The sequence below is a fragment of the Urocitellus parryii genome, chromosome 1 (genome assembly GCF_045843805.1).
Source record: "Urocitellus parryii isolate mUroPar1 chromosome 1, mUroPar1.hap1, whole genome shotgun sequence".
Classification (NCBI taxonomy): Eukaryota; Metazoa; Chordata; class Mammalia; order Rodentia; family Sciuridae; genus Urocitellus; species Urocitellus parryii.
In genome coordinates, this window is record NC_135531.1 from 191,812,066 (window position 1) to 191,832,374 (window position 20,309).

The 20,309-nt window shown below is 40.8% G+C and overlaps 1 pseudogene; it reads left to right on the forward strand.

Annotated features, from left to right (window-relative positions):
• The first annotated feature begins 9,483 nt into the window (after window positions 1-9,483).
• LOC113183249 (ras GTPase-activating protein-binding protein 1 pseudogene) lies at window positions 9,484-12,994 on the forward strand (annotated as a pseudogene).
• The last annotated feature ends 7,315 nt before the right edge of the window (window positions 12,995-20,309 follow it).

Genomic DNA, 20,309 nt, shown 5'->3' on the forward strand with positions numbered 1-20,309 from the left:
AGCCATCTGCATGTGGTATCCATGACTTGAGTCATTCCTGAAGATTTAGCTTTTTCTTGGGAAGTTATTTCAGATTTAGAGTGAAGAAATTACAAGGAAGTTCTAAAAAGTTCTGTCCATTCCTTTCCCAGATTCAACCAGTATTGATATTTGGTTTTCTAGGCCTAGATTTTTAGTAAATCTACATCAAATAAAAACTGAATGACTCTACTTTTGCTTCCTCCCTTTTGTTTTGACAAGGAAGGGGAAGCTATTTTGGGCCAATTCTCAGGAAAAAAATTGTCAAAATGATCATAAAACTGATTTAGGAAATTTATTTTCAAATTTGAATTGACATGGTAGAGACCTACTGATACTTCATTGTCTATGTTTGTCATGCAAAGTTTTGCAGTAAAGAAAATGGCCTCCTAGATACCAAATAAAATAAAACCCATAGTAACTAAAATAGTGCATAAAATATTTAAAAGATTTATAAATGTATACTGCAGGGGCTGGGTTTGTGGCTCCGCAGTAGAGTGCTGGCCTAGCATGTGTAAAGCCCTAGGTTTGATCCTCAGCATCACATAAAAATAAAATAAAGGTATTGGGTCCAACTACAACTAAATTTTAAAAATTTAAAAAATATATATGGCATATATTTTAATTAAAAATAATTTTTAACAGCAAAACAAGTAAATTTGGCTAAAGATATGCAAGAGTCTTTAAAGGAGAAAAAAATCATAAAACTTTATTGAAAATTAAGACAAACTGAAATGTGCGCCAGTTTACCATTGTCCTTATGTAATCGAGGGATCATGAGAATGCCCATTCTCCCCACAACAATCTGCATAATCTAAACAAATCCAAAGGCTATGATGTGTTAGTTTTTCATGGGACTAGAGTAGTTGAATCTAAAATGTGTATGGAGAAGTGAAAGTTCATGAACGGTCAAGCTCTTCCTAAAGAAGAGTAAGGCAGAGGTGTTACTCTAAGTTATTAAGGCAGCACAATGCTATGCTAATTGGTAGAATGTTCTATTAGATCACTTTAAGTAGAAACAAACTCATACCAGTAAGAAAAGTTTTGAGACGGCAAGTAGAATATCCAATAGTGCTTGATAAGAGTTTATCCTTGTATCATAAGATGGAAAATAAGTGAAACTGGATCTTGATATCACTCCTACTCAAAAACCAATTTCTTAAAAGGCAAGTACGTTAACATTTAGAATACTGTGTGGGAAAGTCACTTTAAAATTTCAGAGTGGGAAAGTCTTAAATAAGACACAAAGCATGAATCATAAAGGAAATGCTGATAAGCCTGTTTGCGTCAGTGTTGAGGACTTCTGTTCACAAGCATCCTACAGAATGAAAAAAAAAAACAAGCTACAGACGGGAAAGCACATGCCTAGCCAACGCAGACCAGTGCTCAGGACAGATTTTAAAGATTCCTCCCTCGACTCAGTAAGACTAGATACCTAATAGCAAAAGGGCTGTGAATAGGTCTATCACAGAAGATGATATCGAAATGAACACTTAGATGTTCAACCTCATTCGTAACTTGATAAATGCAAATCAAAGTCACAACAAGATACCATTCCACACATACTAGGTGGGTGCCAGTGTTAAACAATATCCAGGTATTAGCAAGGATTTCAAGCAAAAGGAACACTTCACTGCTGGCAGGAGTATAAATTGGTACAACTTTGGAAAATAATTGTGCATTACCTGATAGAGTTTGAACAAACACATACACTACATCCCAGTAAATGTTCCCAGTGAGTCCTTAGGATAGTGGCATTCAAAGGGCAGTCCCTAGACCAGCAGCATTCATCACCTGGATACTTGTTAGAAACAAATTCTCCAGCCACCCAGACCCACCCTCTGAGCCACTGAGCCAGAATCTGGGGCAGGGTCCAGCAATCTGTTCAGTAAGCCTCTCAGGTGATGCATATTCAAGTTTGAGAGAAGCATTCATACCTGTGGCCACAGGAGACACCAGCATCCCTCATCACACAACACTGTACAAAAACCCACAGGCTGGAAACCTTGATGCCATTCAACAGTAGAAGAGATCATTTGGCAAATCCAGGGCACAATGAAAATAGGTGAAACAAACATGAGCGGAAGAACCTTGTCATGGGGACATATATGCCGTGTCAGTTCATTCACCTCACTGGGGACAGGCCACTCTCAACAATAGATTGTTTAGAGAGATTGAAAGTGAAAATGCCTTCAACCAATCAGGTTATCTGAGCAAAACAAAACCAAATAGCGAATCTGGCAACTTCCAGAACCAGAGCAGATTCTGGAAATCCCAACATGATGAGAAAGAATTAATAGAAGACAGGTGAGAGAATGATGTCACCGGCTATAGCCTAGTCACCCAGGCTGTCCATTGATGACAATAACAATCCCCATCCCCACCCCACCCCCTTCAGTCATGTTCTCATCTAGTGGGAGTTTGACCAAAACCCAGGGCATCAGCACCACCATCCGGGATGACGCATCATCCACGGTTACTGTGTCCTCATGACTCATTTGAGTTCTTCATTCTAGCTGGAGACACACCACTTAGCATTTAGCAGATGTCTGTGCCCTGGCTTTGAAGCCTCAGAGAATACAGCACACTTGGAAGATTGCTGTTATGGCTACTACCAAGGGTCTGGAGCATGTGCCTTAGCCAGGGTCCTCATGCACCAAGCCAACCAAAACCCAGTTGTCATAGAATGAGCTAGATGAGGAGTCTGCTTTAACTAAATAACCAGTTTTTAAAACCAACTCTCCATAGTACTTAATGTATTCACCCATGTGTAACAAAAATTACTGACAACTGCACAGAGCCCTACCTATTCAGCAAGTAAGTAATCTAGCATCCTATAACTGGGTTAAATTAAAGCCTGGAGTGAGAACGCATCTTGTTGCTAGTCTAGTCCCGTCAAGGAAAAAATAAAAACAGGTCTACAAGTCTCATTATGAGAGGCCTACTTTCAATGTCTGAGGAAAGCTGTCCACATCTTAAGATGTTATCTGCTTCTGAGGAAGTTTTTCCTGGGTGAACTTTACCTTAAATTCTCCAACAGGTGTACAGTTCCAGGAATCCAGAGAAGTTCCTTTATATTCTAAGATACTGAACCAACGTTCAAGATCACAAAGCTTGTGCAGTGTGAATAGGAAGAACTTGTTCCAGTCCCTTCCAATAGGGTAGAAGAGCCCATTCTGAGTACTGTCCATTAAACAGGCCACCATGGGCACTCTGATTTGAATCAAGCTTAAGGAATCTGATTGGCCCATTGCCCCTATTTTAGCCTTGGCTAACCCAGCACAAAACTCTGAGAATGCATTTTCCTGGTATTCAATCAATTCCTGTTCTGCCTGATGTTGGATTAGCAGTCTTATGAACAATCAATCTCCTTTAGAGTTCTAAGAATTCTTACCTACTCCAATGATATGATCTCCAAGTTATTAAAAAAACCCTCATACTTGTCAGAGTCCTTCCCATTAACCGTCTCCAAGATAACAACAACAAAAAAAATATCTTGGACTGTATCTCACTCCAAGTGCTTTTAGAAAAGAAGCTAAACTGACAAAGCTTCCTTTCCTTGCATAAGGAACTATTTCTAATCACTATATAATTATTTTAATTATTAATAACTTTATTTTGTAGGGAAAACAGTTCAAAATTGCTTGCTTTCTGACAGGACATTGTAGACAAACACCTTGTAACCTTTAGAAACATGTTTCCTCTTAATACAACTCCTTCATTTTTTGGAGACCCCGATACAACTAGCTTTCTATACTGCACGAACACAGACTTCTCTACTTGCAGAATTTATTCACTATTGAACATCAAACGGAGACCAGCACTATGTTTGGTACTAAATAAACAGTAACAACAACAACAAAAAAATGGCTGTCAGGAGTTCAAGCCAACCATCCATCTATGTGGAGACGGGGCCCAGTGTGTGGGTAAGCCTCTTGGTAGTGCTCAGAGTTAATTCCTTCTACTTTCTTATATTGTTGCTAAGTGTCTGTCTGTCCTATGACACTCCATGAGGGAGGGAACCACATCTGCATTTGATCATCATATCCTGGCTCTTTTAGAATATTCTATACAAAGATGGCCAAATATCTGCTAAGTGCCCGGCACTGTCATCAGCTTCAGTCAACCTTGTGTCATTACTCAAGGTTTTGTAACTAGTCAGGATACATTCCATATTTTCCTAAATAAAAATAATGGATAGTTTTCTTCAGAAGTTTCTAGATTTCCGTAATTTCCTAATTAACCGAATTGACAAAGGTAATCAGGAAATCCACTATTCGTCAGAATCACATAGATTCTACAAGTTTTAGCATTTTAATTCTCTTAAAAGTGATTCAGACATTTTATAAATATCTACCACTTAATTCAACATAACTTTAAAACCTCGAGTTACTGAAAAAGATGCCTGATCTACAAATATCCATCATTTACATTCACCTGACTTACTTGTTCTTAATTGTACTCTAATTGCACACGGGGCTGGGGGCATAGCTGAGGGGTAGAAGACACTCAGCACAAGCAAGGCCCTGGGTTTGATTATCAACACATGTGCACATACACGCACACTGAAGGACAAAGGGAAATATCACTTCAAAATATATTGGGTTAATTGTAATGATTACTCGAGATTAAAGGCACTTGAAAAAACACCAAAATACAAGGCTTCGAGTTCCCCTGCATTCTCTTGCAGAGGGTCTCAGGTACTGTCAATCCTCTGAAGATAAACTCCTCACAGGAATGGAGAGTCCACCACCAGACGGATCTTGTTACGAACCATCTGTTTTTTCCTTAGGGCCTGTTTTTCTTTCTCAAAAACCATTTGCTCTGAGAATATTTTCTTTACCATTGACCATTTACTCATTTCAAGAAAGGGGTTTGAGTCAAAAGTCCGTGCCTTTTCTTACCTAATTGTTACTCTAAATGAGATTTCAGGCCTGAACACCATTACCTGCCAAGACAAGAAAAGCCCAGGTAGGAAGCCTGGCTGGGACAGAAGGGTCAAAGGAGGGGCCCCTCGCACACCTGAGCCCCCGCCTCTCTCTCTCCTCCAGGTGCAGAGGGAGACCACCTGACAAAGGGAGACTTTCTCCACGGGTCAAGTTTACTTCACTAAAGACACATCTCACAATCACTAAACAGGCAGCTCCCAGCCCAGCCAATATTACCCAACATAGCGAGCTCAAGGTAGGGCTGCCAACGACAGGGCACTCGAAGCACTTCCAATGCCAGACAAAGATGCCTCTCCTTATCATTCCAAGCTTAAGATCTGAAGAGTAGAGCCAGAGGAATGAGAAGTTGTGCTTCATTTGTGTACAGTGTGTCAAGGGGCATTCCACTGTCATGTATACCCAATTAGAACAAGTTTTAAAATAAAAATTATTTTATTAAATAAATTTTAATAAAAGATCTTAACCAGGGCCTAAAGGCGGTTAAAGAAGCAAACCCAATGGCCTAAGAGCTCACCTTCTAAAAGTGATTCCTCCTCCACAGCGCTTCCCATTCTGGCTTCTAAAAGCCTGTGTGTGATCATTTGAAAATGCATCCCAGCTGTGCCCCATGCACACACCTGTAATCGCAGCTACTTGGTAGGCTGGGGCAGGAGTTTGGCAAGTTCAAGGCTAGCCTGGGCAATGTAGTGAGACCATGTTTCAAAAGAAATGAAAAGGACTAGGGGTATAGTTTAGTGGTAGAGCCTCCCTGGATTTCACCAGTACCACAAGAAAAAAAAAATGCATCCCATTATTTCTGTGAATAGCATAAAACTCAAGTGATCCTCTTGCCTCAGCCTCTCCAGTACCTGGGACTATAGGCAGAAGCCACAATGCCCAGCTTCTGTAGAATTTTTGGTCCTTCCTTTTCTAATGTACCCTTTAAAAAAATGCACTCATTGTGGCCACTGTATTTCTGAAATATTTCTAGATAGCGTGCCCAAGACCCCGAGTTTAATCCCCAGCACCAACAGAAAGAAAAGAAAATGCTCCAAATTATTTCTGGTAAGGTTTACCCATTTTTCTAAAATAGCACAACTTCTGGCAATTTTTTTTTTTTTTTTTTGTACTGGGGATTGAACCCAGGGGTGCTTAATCACCGAGTCACATTCCAGTCCTTTTTATGTTTTTATTTTGAGACAGGGCCTTGCTAAATTGCTATGGCTGGCTTTGAAATTGTGATCCTCCTGCCTCCGACTCCAGAGCTACTGGGATTACAGGCGTGTGCCATTGTGCCTGGCTCTGGGAATTCTTATGCATGTAACTGGGCAGAGTTTCAAATGGAAGCATTCGCAGGCCTAAATGAGTGCAGTTCCTGACTCTGCAACCATCATGAACCCTCAGAAGGTCACATGCCCTCTCCTCCACAAACCAATCCTTGGTGCTACCCAAGGATAGGCACTCTCACACCATAAGCTAACCCTGGGTAGAGCTCCAGAATTCAGAGTTCTAAACTCCCTGGATCCAGATGAGCCACGACTCCTGTTTTCCAGCAAACTTTCCTTCCTACTGAGCCCAGTCAGACACACAAAGCCTCTTCAAAAGACCCAGTATTGTTCCTAATGAACACAGTTCCTTTGCTATCTGACTTAGACACCTGAGACTTCCCTACAGGATTCGGCCCTGTCTCTGTCACAAATTTCCAACCCGTCCGGACCAAGAAGTTTGCTCAAACAAATCCAGACAGCTCAGGAAATGAATCCAGGAGAAAACTTACCCACCATTCCCAGATGCAGCAAGAAGACAGTACTCTGGGCCCAGAGGGATCGACTCCTGGTTCCTTGGTGCTACTGGGAGTCACTGCCACTCTGTTTTGGATCCTGCTGATTACCTACCTATTGAGGGACGATTCCTTAAACCAATCACATTTACAATTTATCCAAGCAAAACAAAAAATGACCCACGAAGCAAACCACTTCCTGAGCGATCCTGAGAACTCCAACCCACACAGTGATCAGATAGCATTTATAGAGAAAGAGAGGAGAGACTTTGATAACAACTTAATTGGCTGCAGGCTTGTCAATCAACCAGCAAGATGGTCATGGCTTAACTAGTCAGTGCTTTACAACTTAATGAGTTAATTAGCTACAGGACCTTCTACGACCAACTAAAATGCAGTTACTATGATTAAGCTACATTGGTTTTGTCTGTTGTGCCCAGTACAGGTGCTCAGTCCAAGTTCATGGCCTCCTACAAAACGTAATTTATAGGAATATGTACAAATGCAGTACTGCTCTGTGGAGAAGCAAGGGGAAACTTCGCATATAATTCAGGAGAGTGGCTGTGTTCCTGCAGAAGGAAAGAAGATGTAATTAGAATGTACAGGACTTAAAGATAGGGGGTATTCTATTTTTTAAACTAGGTAGTAGGTATATTTCTGTTGATTTTGATTTTTTTAAGTACATTTTCACACAACTAAGCCCAGCAGAAGTTTCTATCCTGGCTAAGGTAGGATGGCATCATCAAGTCATGGCCTTAACTTCAGCAAAGCTGCTCAGCAGGCCCAGCCCAGCCCAGGGCTCTGGCCATGAGATCCAACTGAGAAATGGATTGGGACAATTCTGGATCTTATGTCAGACTGGGGAAAGCAGAGGCCTACCTTCTGCCTCTCACCCTGAGAGACCACCCTGTCTACCATTTTGCCACTTGCCCTCCGTGTTTCCTCTTCTCCCACCCAGGATAAGAGCTTCCACCAGGTGTGGGTGGAGCCTAAAGTTATTGGAACTCCTGTCACAGTGCAATGCATTATAGTGAAGTCTTACTAAATACATCTTATATACACATACACATACATATGTATCCCAACAAAGACAGGATGTTTATTATTGTGAACAGTAGTTTTTAAAGACTTAGTTCACACGTGAGACATTTAGGAAAGTTATCTCTCTATATATGTTAAAAAAAAAAACTTTAAACATTTCCCTAAAATGATGAGAGAAGATGAATAGGTCATTCAGTCATAGGACAGAGGAGATTTAGCCTCTCGGCAATCAGACCCACTTAAAGGAACATCTCCCAGAAGCAAAAGGTATTACCACCCCCTCATAGTGAACATGGGGTTTCTCTCAGGAATTGATTTGAAATAGATCATCCAGCATGGAGAAAACCTGCTTTCTGAAACCACGTACTGGTTAAGTTTGGATCTTCCACACATCACGGCTTCAGGCAGAGAAGGAACACTGCCTGAATCTGTGTTTCCAGCCCCATGCACTGAAACTCAGAGCACCTGAGGGTGCTTCCCCAGAGCCAATGGATCAGGTGGTATTTCCCAAAAGTTACAAAGACTTTCATACTAAAACAAATATGGATGTAACCAGGAGCAGGGTGCAAAGTCTGAGCTGTTGAGTACTTTTTAAGAAAGGGTGGCCTTGATGAACCCCCTTTGGGATAGTCCTGTAGACATTCTGGGGGTAAACTGCCTTTATATTTCTCTGCCATGAGAGGTGCTGAACTTGGGTAGAAAATTTTGCAAAACACTTCCACTGCCCCCTGGCTACATGGCGTTATAGACCAATGGACTGCAAGTAAAAGTGACAAAGTGGTCAAAGGCCATTGTTTCCCTCCGTGACCGACCTGGAGGAACACCTTCCTTCCATGTGATATAGGTAATAGATGGAGAAGGGTTTTCCATGAATGAGAAATAAACTTATATTTTAAGGTGTGGAGAACTGGCATTTCCCCCAATGTGGCAACTGGTCTTGAGTATCCTAATGATATTAATAATGGAAGAACAGGGCCATGCTCACCTGATGTTTTATAATGACCACTCAGGTGGCTGTATGGAAGGCAGGTTAGAGGAAGGCAAGGCGGATTTGTGGCCCCTGAGAGCACATTACCTGGGGCTGCTACTGAGAGTCACTGGTAGATAAGTGCTGGGGGAAAATTCTGGCATTCATAGTTTGTTTCTCATTTGGCTGTTGAATTGCTTGTGCCTAGGTTACAACTGCACAGAGCAGGTAAGAGGGTTTCAAGGTTTCTGGAGCTAAGGAAGGTTTGCTCTGCTTTGGAGCTGTGTCTCTCCCTCAGGTACAACATTCAAGGGAGGTATTTATGCAAGGATTGGGGCGGACCACCCTGAGAAGGATTTAATGAGCCCTCCCAGCAAAAGACCTTTCCTAGCAGCCTTTTTCAATGTCAGGAGGTTGGTCAGAGACCCTGCCATCTGGGATGTTGGCAGATCTCTGTGTCTGTGACACAAGCCAGGCCTGGTGACTGGGCAGCAGGTTTCTCAGGGCAAAGCCACGCAGGCATTATTTCACAGAAGGCTCACATTTGACAGAATAGAATAGTAAGTTAGGTCCATGAACACAGATCTGAGTTCGGGGTCAGGATGAGAAGCAGGGGACCCAGAAGGGTCAAAGGGACTGAATGCTACCACCCAGGGTCCTTGCAGCCCTCAGAACATGGTCATGAAATCGACACCTGTGCCAATTGATTCATTTATCATAATGAATCAATTGGCACAGGTGTCGATTTCATGATCATGGAGTTGTTTCCAAGCCCAGCTACTTCAGAGACTAAGGCATGAAGATGGCAAGTTCAGGGCTGCATGGGCAAAATAGTGAGGCCCTATCTAAAAATAAATCTGTAATCCCAGAGACTCAGGAGACTGAGGCAGGAAGATCACAAGTTCGAAGCCAGCCACAGCAACATAGCAAGGCCCTAAGCAACCTAGTGAGATTCTGATTCAAAATTTAAAAAAAATGAGAAGGGCTGGGGATGTTGCTCAGTGGTCAAGCACCCCTGAGTTCAATCCCCAGAACCCAAAACAATAAGTAAGTCCTTTTTACTTATTATTTTTATTTATTTATTTTGGGTTCTGGGGCTTGATCCCAGGGGTAATTTTCTTTCTACTTTTTTGATTAAACTTGCTCATCTTCCTTTCCCCACCTCCAAATATGGGCATTTCTTAAAGGTGAACATTCCCTGTTTTCTCTCTCTCTTGTTAATTGTGGTAAAACATACCTTAACAAAACCTGCCATCTTAACCCCTCTTTTGCATACTGTTCAGTAAGTACTTTCATGTTGCTGTGCCATTTTCAGAACACCCTTCCTCATGCAAAACTGAAATTCTGTACCCATTACCTATCTCTCTACTTCCCCCTGCCCACCTGGCAACCACCCTTCCGTTTTCTGTCCCCATGAATTTGACAACTGTATGGACCTCACATAAGTGGATTCATACAGTGTCTCTCTGTGATTGGCTTATTTTACTCAACATAATGTGATTGTTAATTCTATGTCCATGTGCCTGGGTCACAGATATTTGGCCAAACATTATTCCAGATGTTTCTGTGAAGGTGGTTTTTTTTTTTTATGAGATTAACTGAGAATCCTGGCTAATACATATAAGGTACTCATCCTTAAGGTTCATTCACATTGTAGCATGTATCAGTCCTTCCTTTTTAAGACTAAATAAATCTTCAATTGTATGTATATGCTACAGCCATTGATGGATATCTTCTTTTTTTTTTTTTTTTTTTGGTCCTTGAGATTGAACCCTGTGGTGCTCTACCACTGAGCCACATCCCCAGTCCTTTTTGTTTTTCATTTTGAGTCACAGTCTAAAATAGGGGCTGGCTCAAGTCTGCTGCAAAACTCAGTAGCTGAACAGGTCACAGAATAGTTGAGGTACCCTGTGTTCCTTGGTCAAGACAAAGTGGGAGAAACCAGGGACCCTAAACCATTAACTGATAGAGTGAACAGGATTTGCACCAAAGTTTCAGAATGATTTTATTTTATTTTATTTTAATATTTTTAGTTATAGATGTCCATAAAACCTTTATTTTACTTCTTTTATGTGGTACTCAGGATTGAATCCAGTGTCTCACATATGCTAGGCAAGTGCTCTATCACTGAGCTACAACCCCAGCCCATCAGAATGATTTTTAAAAATATATTAGAGGGGCTGGGGATGTGGCTCAAGCAGTAGCACGCTCGCCTGGCATGCGTGCGGCCCGGGTTCGATTCTCAGCACCACATACAAACAAAGATGCTGTGTCTGCAGAAACTAAAATAAATAAATAAATAAATATTTTAAAAATTCTCTCTCTCTTTCTCTGTCTCTCTCTTTAAAATATATATATTAGAATGTGTAGACACACTTGCATAGGGGATTTCTGCCACCTTCTGTGCTGTGGGGCAAAGCTTGTTCCTCTTCTGCTCAGCTGCACAAGTTGAATTGACCAAAGCAATGGTTATAGGAAGCAGAGTCCCTTGTTGGTCAAGTGGGAATCTATGAGACAGTATTACACATGGCTGAATCCAGGCCCTAGACATGCTACATAGGTTTTATGGAAAGAACTCTTCCCATGTCCATGGGGAATTGGATTCAAATGGAAAGCCAGCAGATGCAGTCTCTGGACAGAAAGAAAGTCACAGGATGTCTCGACCCCTCGCCAGTAAGGGAAACACGAGACAGGATTCTTCTTTCAGCAGTTTACTCAGGACCTTTGAATCATGATGAGAAAACAGGAACAAGAGAGGAAAGAGAGCGAGCGGTCGGTCTGCCCTAGCTTAAGTACCCAGCCTCGCTAATGAACTAGAACCACGTGGAGGAGTCTAGTAGGTACAGCGCAGTGGAAGCAGGCCAGAGCCCAGCCCACAGCCTTACAAGGAGTTGTTTACTTCTAACAACTCTAACCGCTAAGTCATCAGAAGCAGGAAGCCAGCGCCATTTTCAGGGTGCGGTCGCCGGCTCCCAACAACAGGAAAGTGATGTCACAAAACTTTCACCAATGTCCACACCAACATTTGCCATGTTGATACCCATGCTACTCTAAATGATGGTGTGGTGGTCCAGGTGATGGGGAGGCTATCAAACAACAAGGAGGCTTTGTAGAGATTCATGCAGACGTTTGTCCTTGCTCCTAAGTGCTCTGTTGCAAATAAATTCTGTGCTCATAATACCTTAGAGACCATCATGAGTTCTTTGGTGGTATTGTCACCAAGACTTAGGAGGAATCAAGAAGAAGTAAAGGAACCTGCAGAAAGGCAGCAGACACCTGAGGTGGCATCTGATGGTTCTGGAACGTTCTACCATCAGACTGTCAGCAATGACTTGGAAGAACATTTAGAGGAGACTGTTTCTGAACCAGAGCGTCATCCTGAACCTGAACCAGAGTAATATCTGAAATCTGAAATCCAAGAGGAAAAGTCAGACGGTATTAGAAGAAGCCGCTCCTGAGGATCTCAGAGGAGTCCTTCTCCAGGACCTACAGACCAACTCAGACAGGACAGGAAGACTTGAAGACATGCTCTTGGTCATCTGTGACCAGTAAGAACCTTCTTCCTAATGGATCTATTCCTGTTACTGGGACACCACCTTCTGTTGTTAAAGGACCAGCTTCACAGCCCATCCAGAGCCTGAGCCTGAACCTCAGATTCTACCACAGAGGCCTCAGAGAGATCAAAGAGGATAAGAACAATGAATAGATGTTCCTCCTCAGAGGGAACCCAAACCAATCTGTGAGGCTGGTGAGTAAGGTGATCTTGAGCACCGAAAAACTACGAGACACCCTGATGGTCACCATCTCTTCAAATGGCAACCTGCCTCATGAGGTGAACAAATTAGAGCTTAAGGATCTCTTTCTAAATTATGGGAATGTCATGGAGCTACACATAAACTGTGGTGGAAAATTACCCAATTTTGGTTTTCTTGTGTTTGATGATCCTGAGCTTGTTCAGAGGTCCTTAGTGACAGGCCCACCACGTTCAGAGGTGAAGTCCTGCTGAATGTGGAAAAGAAGACTGGAGCTGCCAGGGAAGGGGACTGTCGAGATAATCTCCTGCCAGGTCCTGGAGGCCCTGGAGGTGGGCAGGGTGGTGGAATGAGAAGCCCTGCCCATGGAGACTTGATGAAGAAACCAGGATTTGGAGAGGGAAGGGGTTTGCTCCAAGGCAGTGAATTAATCTTCACTGATCTTCATAAAATCCCTGCCTTCTGCAGAATGGTAAATTTCTCAACCAGTCTTGTTATCTTAGAATAAGATGACCCTAGTCTTATAAACTGCTTATGTTTGTACAATTTTACTTCTTTTTGTGTTAATGGTGTGTGCTCCATCCCTTCTCCTTTCCTCTCCTGGCCTTCTAGTCCTTCACTTCCAGTTGTGTGCTATTTTAGGAATAACAAATTTTTAAAGAAGAAAAAAATGAACACTGTGTTTTTTTTTAAACAGCCATTTCCCCAAAGGAATATGTCTTGCTTATTACTGACGTTTGGTATGTTTCGTTCATTGGAATATTTCTTAAGTATTTTCTAAGTGTTTCAAAGCCTGTGAGAAATACAGTATTTGATAAACATTTTGGAGGCAGAAAAAAATCCAACTTGCTTATTCTTTGAGAGTTATGACAATCTTCTGATGTGGAAAAATTGCCATTTAGAAAATTTGACATTTGATTCTCCTTGATGTGGTTAAAAACTGAATAAAAGGTGTCAATAGAAAATAAAACAAAATACATTAGAATGGACTCAAGTTTTCTCAACAATAATGTCACTTAGTGGCAATCGAGTGACAGGGGGCTGGGTTATTGGCATTCCACTGTACATGCCCACAGCTGTCCTTTTTATGCTCCAACCTGTAATCGGAACATGCCTGTGGAATGGCATCAGGCATGGGGATTTCATCCAGTATGTGTGAAGTTACAAAAAAGATAAAATAAAAACAACCCCCCCATGTTCATTCTGTTGTCCTTGAACATTGAAGGACATGCTTCTAGAGCTGCCCGGATCACTCAGGCTTACTCCAATCTCTGAGAACTATGATGGAAGCCAGCTTGTTTTAGAATGAGAGTATACATTTTATTGACAAATGCTGATATCCAACATTCCTCTAGGGAGATAAAGGATAAGAAGCATAATGTGTCTTCCAAGACCAAAACTGGCTCCGTAAAGTTAATCCAGAGTACCCATCCTGCTGTAAGAAAGGTGGGAGGGACACCTGTGGAGAAAAGCTCAGAACTGCTGGACAAACATCTAGAAAGAGCTTTGATTTCATCTTTAAATATTCCCAGGGACTCCTAAGGCTGTATTTTAGACAGACTCAACTTCTCTAGTTGGACTTTTAGATTTGGTGTTTGTGTTTCCTCTGACCTTTTGTATAAGTTGGAGATTATAATCAGTGTTTCCCACACATTCATTGTGCCATCTGCATAAGAAACTTGGAAAACCTTGGAACCAAGTCCAGATTTTCTTTTTATGATTGTCACCATTATTGTCTTGCTGTTTGACAGTCTTAAAAATGCATTTTTTCCTCTCTGGGCTGTGATGTCAGAAGCTTTGAGGAGGTCGCTGCTCAGCCTGGAAGTACAGAAAAACCAGGGCTTCACACCTTCATCCGATTTTTCCAGTGTTAGGTCTTCAGATCTATCAGTCTACAGTATTTAGACTTGGGGTGTGGGGGAGCTGGGCTTAAGCTGTAACAGAAAAGATGGCAAAAATTTCTTTTTTTTAGTATTTATTTTTTTAGGTGTGGATGGACACAATACAATGCCTTTATTTTTATGTGGTGCTGTGGATCAAACCTGGGTCCCGCCTGTGCTAGGTGAGCGCTCTACCGCTGAGCCACAATCCCAGACCCCCAAAATTTCTTGATCATAAGAAGTTCTGGGCACTAGATATGGATGTAAGCATACCTAGGACCACGTCCTTGGGAACAGTGTCCAGCTGCCTAGGTGACATGGACAGTCATTGTAAATAGTCATAGTAAAGAGCAAACAACTGAAAATTCATTTCCAAGCTGGAGGCTTGGTGCAATAAGAAAGGCAAGGAGAAACTGAGGGATAGAGGATTTCAATCCTGAATATACTTTCCTGAGACTACTGACGGGTTGGGAAAATGAGGTTACTACACAGTGGAGACCTCATTTGAAAAAAAAAAAACAAAAAGGAGCATCAGTTGTGTGACCTGTTGGGGTCAGAACTGCAGCCAGGGTTAGAGCCAAAGGGGACAGACACTGCTTTTTAGTTATTAGAGTCCTTGACATAACACGGCTGCTCTCTGAGAGCAAACCATAAAAGAAACAAGAACTTGGCCATCCCTGGTTGTCTGCCAGGCGTTTCTTCTGAGCTATTATATCCTAAAACAGCACATCCAAAATGTCATCTCCCAGCAGGCCCCGGGGCGCTCTAGCCCCATTCAAACTAGAAAGCCAACACCCTGGGGATCAGTACTCAAACACTTAGAACAGCAAGGACAGCAAGCCTGTGACATCCACATCAGGATACTCAAATAGACACACACATTCTTAAACACAAAAGGATTTAGAAGCATTACTCATAAATGCAAACATTCTTTTAATTTTGTCTCTGAATCAAAGGAAGGAGTCTGCGACATGGAACATAGTAAAGAGCAAATCACTAAAAATTCATTTCCATTTGGTACTAGAATAGCTGGAACTGTTCCACCAACTGTCCCAAACACCCCAATGCCCACTCCTACCTCTTACGGGGCAAAGAACTGTACTCTGTTGAGCTCCCACATTCAGAGTAAAATCTGAAATCTTTACCATGGCTGGAAGACCCAGCTGATTCTGGCCCCACTGCTGTTCTCTACTCCTTGTGTCACTACATACCAAGGGTTCAAGTCAAAGGGGACAGATGCCATGGGAACAAACTATCAAATTGCAACAAAGCAAGGAAACACTAGTAATGATATCTCCAATGCACTGAGAGAAAGCCATTGTGGGTGCAGAACTGTGTCACCAGTAAAGCTATCTTTCAAGAATAGCAATCACTACTTGAAAACAAACAAAGCACAATACTTACCGATACTTAAGCACAAACAAAGCACACTATCTGTGGCGCACACCTGTAATCACAGCAACTGGAGAGGCTGAGGCAAGAGGATCCCAAGTTCAAGGCCAGCCTCAGCAATTTAGTGAGACCCTGTCTAAATATATTTATATATATTTGTACTGGAAAAAAAAGAGAAAATTTTGCCATCTTTTCTGTTACAGCTTAAGCCCAGCTCCCCCACACCCCAAGTCTAAATACTGTAGACTGATAGATCTGAAGACCTAACACTGGAAAAATCAGATGAAGGTGTGAAGCCCTGGTTTTTCTGTACTTCCAGGCTGAGCAGCAACCTCCTCAAATATATATATATAATATATATATATATATTATATTATATATATATATTTGAGGAGGTTACTAAATATATATAGTAAAACCCAGAGTGGATATACAAAGCTTAGATTCACTATCCTGTACCAGCTGCACGTCATCCTCAGGTATGTGATTCATGTTTATGTTCTTAGTTGTTAATCCTAAAAATCAGACAATTAAAATCCTTCCAGAATTCTTGAGCCTTGGGGCCATCCCTTTTCCCAGGCTCAGTAGTGAACAAGAACATTTGTAAGGCAAAGTTAGCAAGGAAAATATCTCATAGATATATATATATATGTGTGTGTGTGTGTGTGTGTGTGTGTGTGTGTGTGTATGTGTGTGTGTGTGAGAGAGAGAGAGAGAGAGAGAGAGAGAGAGAGAGAGAGAGAGACTGGGGATGTAACTCAGAGGTAGAGTTCATCTGAATTCAATTTCTAGTACAAAAACAACAACAACAACAAAAAAAAAAAAAACTAGACATTAGTATCAAAGAAACTTCAAAACTTCTAGAAGTTATGCTCCAAGTTAAAGAAAAATGGTGCTCAAAGGATGGGCAGAGAAAAAGGATTGGTAAGGAATGTGTGTAAATCTAAAGAGTTCATACACAACAACAACGACAATCATAGCATGTAGTTTCTGAGTTTAAAAAAGAGAACTAGAACAGAGGCCTATACGTTAGATGCTATAATTTAGGTCTCCACGGTCCCCAAAGGCCTATGTGTTAAAGGGTTGGTCTCCAGCCCGTGGTGCTACTGGGAGGTGGTGGAACTTAGGACAGGAGCCTAGAGGAAGAAGTCAGTTATTGGGGGCAAGCTCTTAAAGGGAACACTGGGACCCTAGCCCTTTGCCATTTCTCTCTTTGCTTCCTGACTACGGTGAGATAAGCAGGCCTTCTTCGCCATTCACTCCTGCCATAATGCAAGAGTGGGCCAGCACAGGCCCAAAGCAACAGGGCCATATGGCCATAGACTGAAACTATGAGCCAAAATGAACCCTTTCCCCCATTTTTGCAAAGACACTATATTCATGTATTTCTTTTATAAGTATAAATTATTATTGAATTATTATTATTATTTCAATGCAATGAAAAAGAACACAACGCTGAGAGTTGTGTAGGGGCAGGACTGTGTCTGCTTTGAACACTGCTACAGCACAAGCACCTGTAGCACCCAGTAAATGTTCAGTGACTGCAAAGATATGTCCCCAAAATGTTAGTGGTGTTTTTATCTTACTAGTAGGACAACAAATAATTTGTTTCTTCCTGCATTTCTGTTTTTCTTATATTAAACTTATATGGTAAAAAAAAAACTTTAAAATAATGAAACATGCCCTTAAGAAATGCCCCCATCCTCCATTTGCTCTTGCTGCAACCCCTTGTAAAACCCAGAGTGGATATACAAAGCCTAGATTCACTATCCTGTACCAGCTTCATGTCATCCTCAGGTATGTGATTCATGTTTATGTTCTTAGTTGTTAATCCTAAAAATCAGACAATTAAAATCCTTCCAGAATTCTTGAGCCTTGGGGCCATCCCTTTTCCCAGGCTCAGTAGTGAACAAGAACATTTGTAAGGCAAAGTTAGCAAGGAATATATCTAAGAGATGCCTTGCAACCTAGATGTCAGTGTCTTAATAAGAGAACAACCCTTAGAGCATCTGTGACCCAAAAAACATTGTCAGCAGGTGACAAGTCAAGCATGAACCCAGTGTATTAAACTTCATGGGGTTCCCATACCAACAGAAAGATGGACAAGGGAAACATGACAATTAAGTTTGCAAAAGTGAAATATTCATTCCCAATCAACATAGAAAAAAAATTTAACCAGGCTGGTGATTTTAAAAATATTATTAATCAAAATTATAAGAGAGAATTTTTCACATATCAAATTGGTAATGATTTTTAAAATGTTACCCAAGGTTGGCAAGTGTCTATAGAAATGATACTCACATACAGTCCTGGTGGGAGCAGAAAATGATTCAACCTTTTTAGAGAGCAATAAACATTAAAATCCTTAAAAATTTGCATACATTTTGGGTCTACTGATTCTACTTGAAATTTATCTTAATGAAATAATCATGATGGTTTAACCACTTCAAGCTTGCACAAAAGTCAACTCAAAGTGGATCAAAGACCTATGAATTAGGCCAGAAAATCTGCAATTGCTAGAAGAAAATTTAGGCCCAATACTCTAGCATATTAGCACAGGAACTGACTCCCTTAACAAGACTCCTAAATTGCAAGAAATGAAATTAAAAATCAATAAGTAGGATGGTATCAAACTCTAAAGCTCCTTCACAGCAAAGGAAACAATCAAGAACATGAAAGAGAGCCTCCAGAATGGAAGAAAATCGTCCTTACCTGCTCCTTAGACAGGGCATTAATTTCCAGGATATATAAAGAACTCAAAAAACTTAACACCAAACAAACAAACAAACAAACAAAAACAAACAACCCAATCAATAAATGGGCAAAAGAACTAAACAGACACTTCTCAAAAGAAGAAATACAACTGATCAACAAAAAATGAAAAAAATGTTCAATATTTCTAGCAATTAGGGAAATGCAAATCAAAGCTACATTGAGATTTCATCTCACTTCAGTCAGAATGGCAGTTATCAAGAATGCAAATAATAATAAGTGTTGGGGAGGATGTAGGGGGAAAGGTACACTCATATATTGTTAGTGGGACTGCAAATTAGTGCAACCACTTTGGAAAGCAGCATGGAGATTCCTCAAAAAACTAGGAATAGAACCACCATATGATCCAGCTATACCACTCCTTGGTATTTATTCAAAAGATCTAAAATCAGCATATTATCATGACACAGCCACATCGACATTTATAAGCAACACAATTCACAATAGCTAACCTATGGAACCAACCTAAGTGCCCTTCAACATGTGAATGGATAAAGAAAATGTGATACATATACACAATTGAGTATTAATCAGCCATAAAGAAGAATAACATTGTGGAATTTTCTGGTAAATGGATGAAACTGGAGATTTTCATGCTAAGTGTAATAAACCAGTCCCCAAAAGTCAAAGGTTGGATGTTTTCTCTGATATGCAGAAGCTAATCAAAATGGGTGTGGAGAGAAAGGAAAAAAAAAGAGAGGAAATTTCATCAAAATAAGATTCACAGAGTAGAGGAAGGGGATTGGGGGTGAGGGCTAAATAGGAAAAGGGAAGAACAGTGGAATGAATCTGACCAAACTTTCATATGTACATACATGAATATACAGAGTGAATCCCAATATCAAGCATATCCACAAAACACTAATTTTAAAAACCATAAATAAACTGCAGAAAGAATAGTAGAGTCAAGGAATGGGAAGCGGGGAGAGAAGGGGGGGAAGTGCTGGAATTGAATTAGAGCAAATTGTATTCCATGCTTTTATGGTTATGTCAAAATATATCCTAGTGTTATATATATAACTAAAAAGAATCAATAAAAATGACAGAGCCACAATATTGAAAAGTATGGAGTGATTAAAATAAATTATTTTGCCAGGAATAGTGGCACATGCCTGTAATCCTAGCATCTCAGGAGGTGAGGCAGGAAGAGCACAAGTTCAAAGCCAGCCTCAGCAACTGAGTGAGGTCCTAAGCAACTTAGTGAGATCCAATTTGCAGAGATGCTATCTCAAAATAAAAAATAAAAAGGGTTGAGGAGGAGGCTCAGTGGTTAAGTGTCCCTGGGTTCAATCCCTGGTATGAATGAATGAATACATGAATAAATAAATAAATGATTTCACAAATCCACCTATACAATGGAATTAATATTACACAGTCATTAAAAATAATATTAAGCTGGGTGCAGTGGCACATGGGTAATCCCAACAGTCTGGGAAGCTGAGGCAGGAGGATCGCAAGTTCAAATCCAGCCTCTGTAACTTAGAGAGGCCCTAAGCAACTTAGCAAGACCCTATCTCAAAACAAAAAATAAAAAGAACTGGGGATGTAGCTTAGTGGGAAAGCACCCTGGGTTGAATCCCCAGTACCATAATAATAATAATAATAATAATAATAAAGAATATATAATCATATGTATTTATACCACAAAAGTGAAAAACTATACAAAATTACAATTTTAGAAAGTGCTTATGTAATCATGTGTGCGTGTGTGTGCATATGTGCCTGTTTGGGTATGTAGAATATTCTTAAGAGAAAAACTCCAAATGGATGCCTGTAATT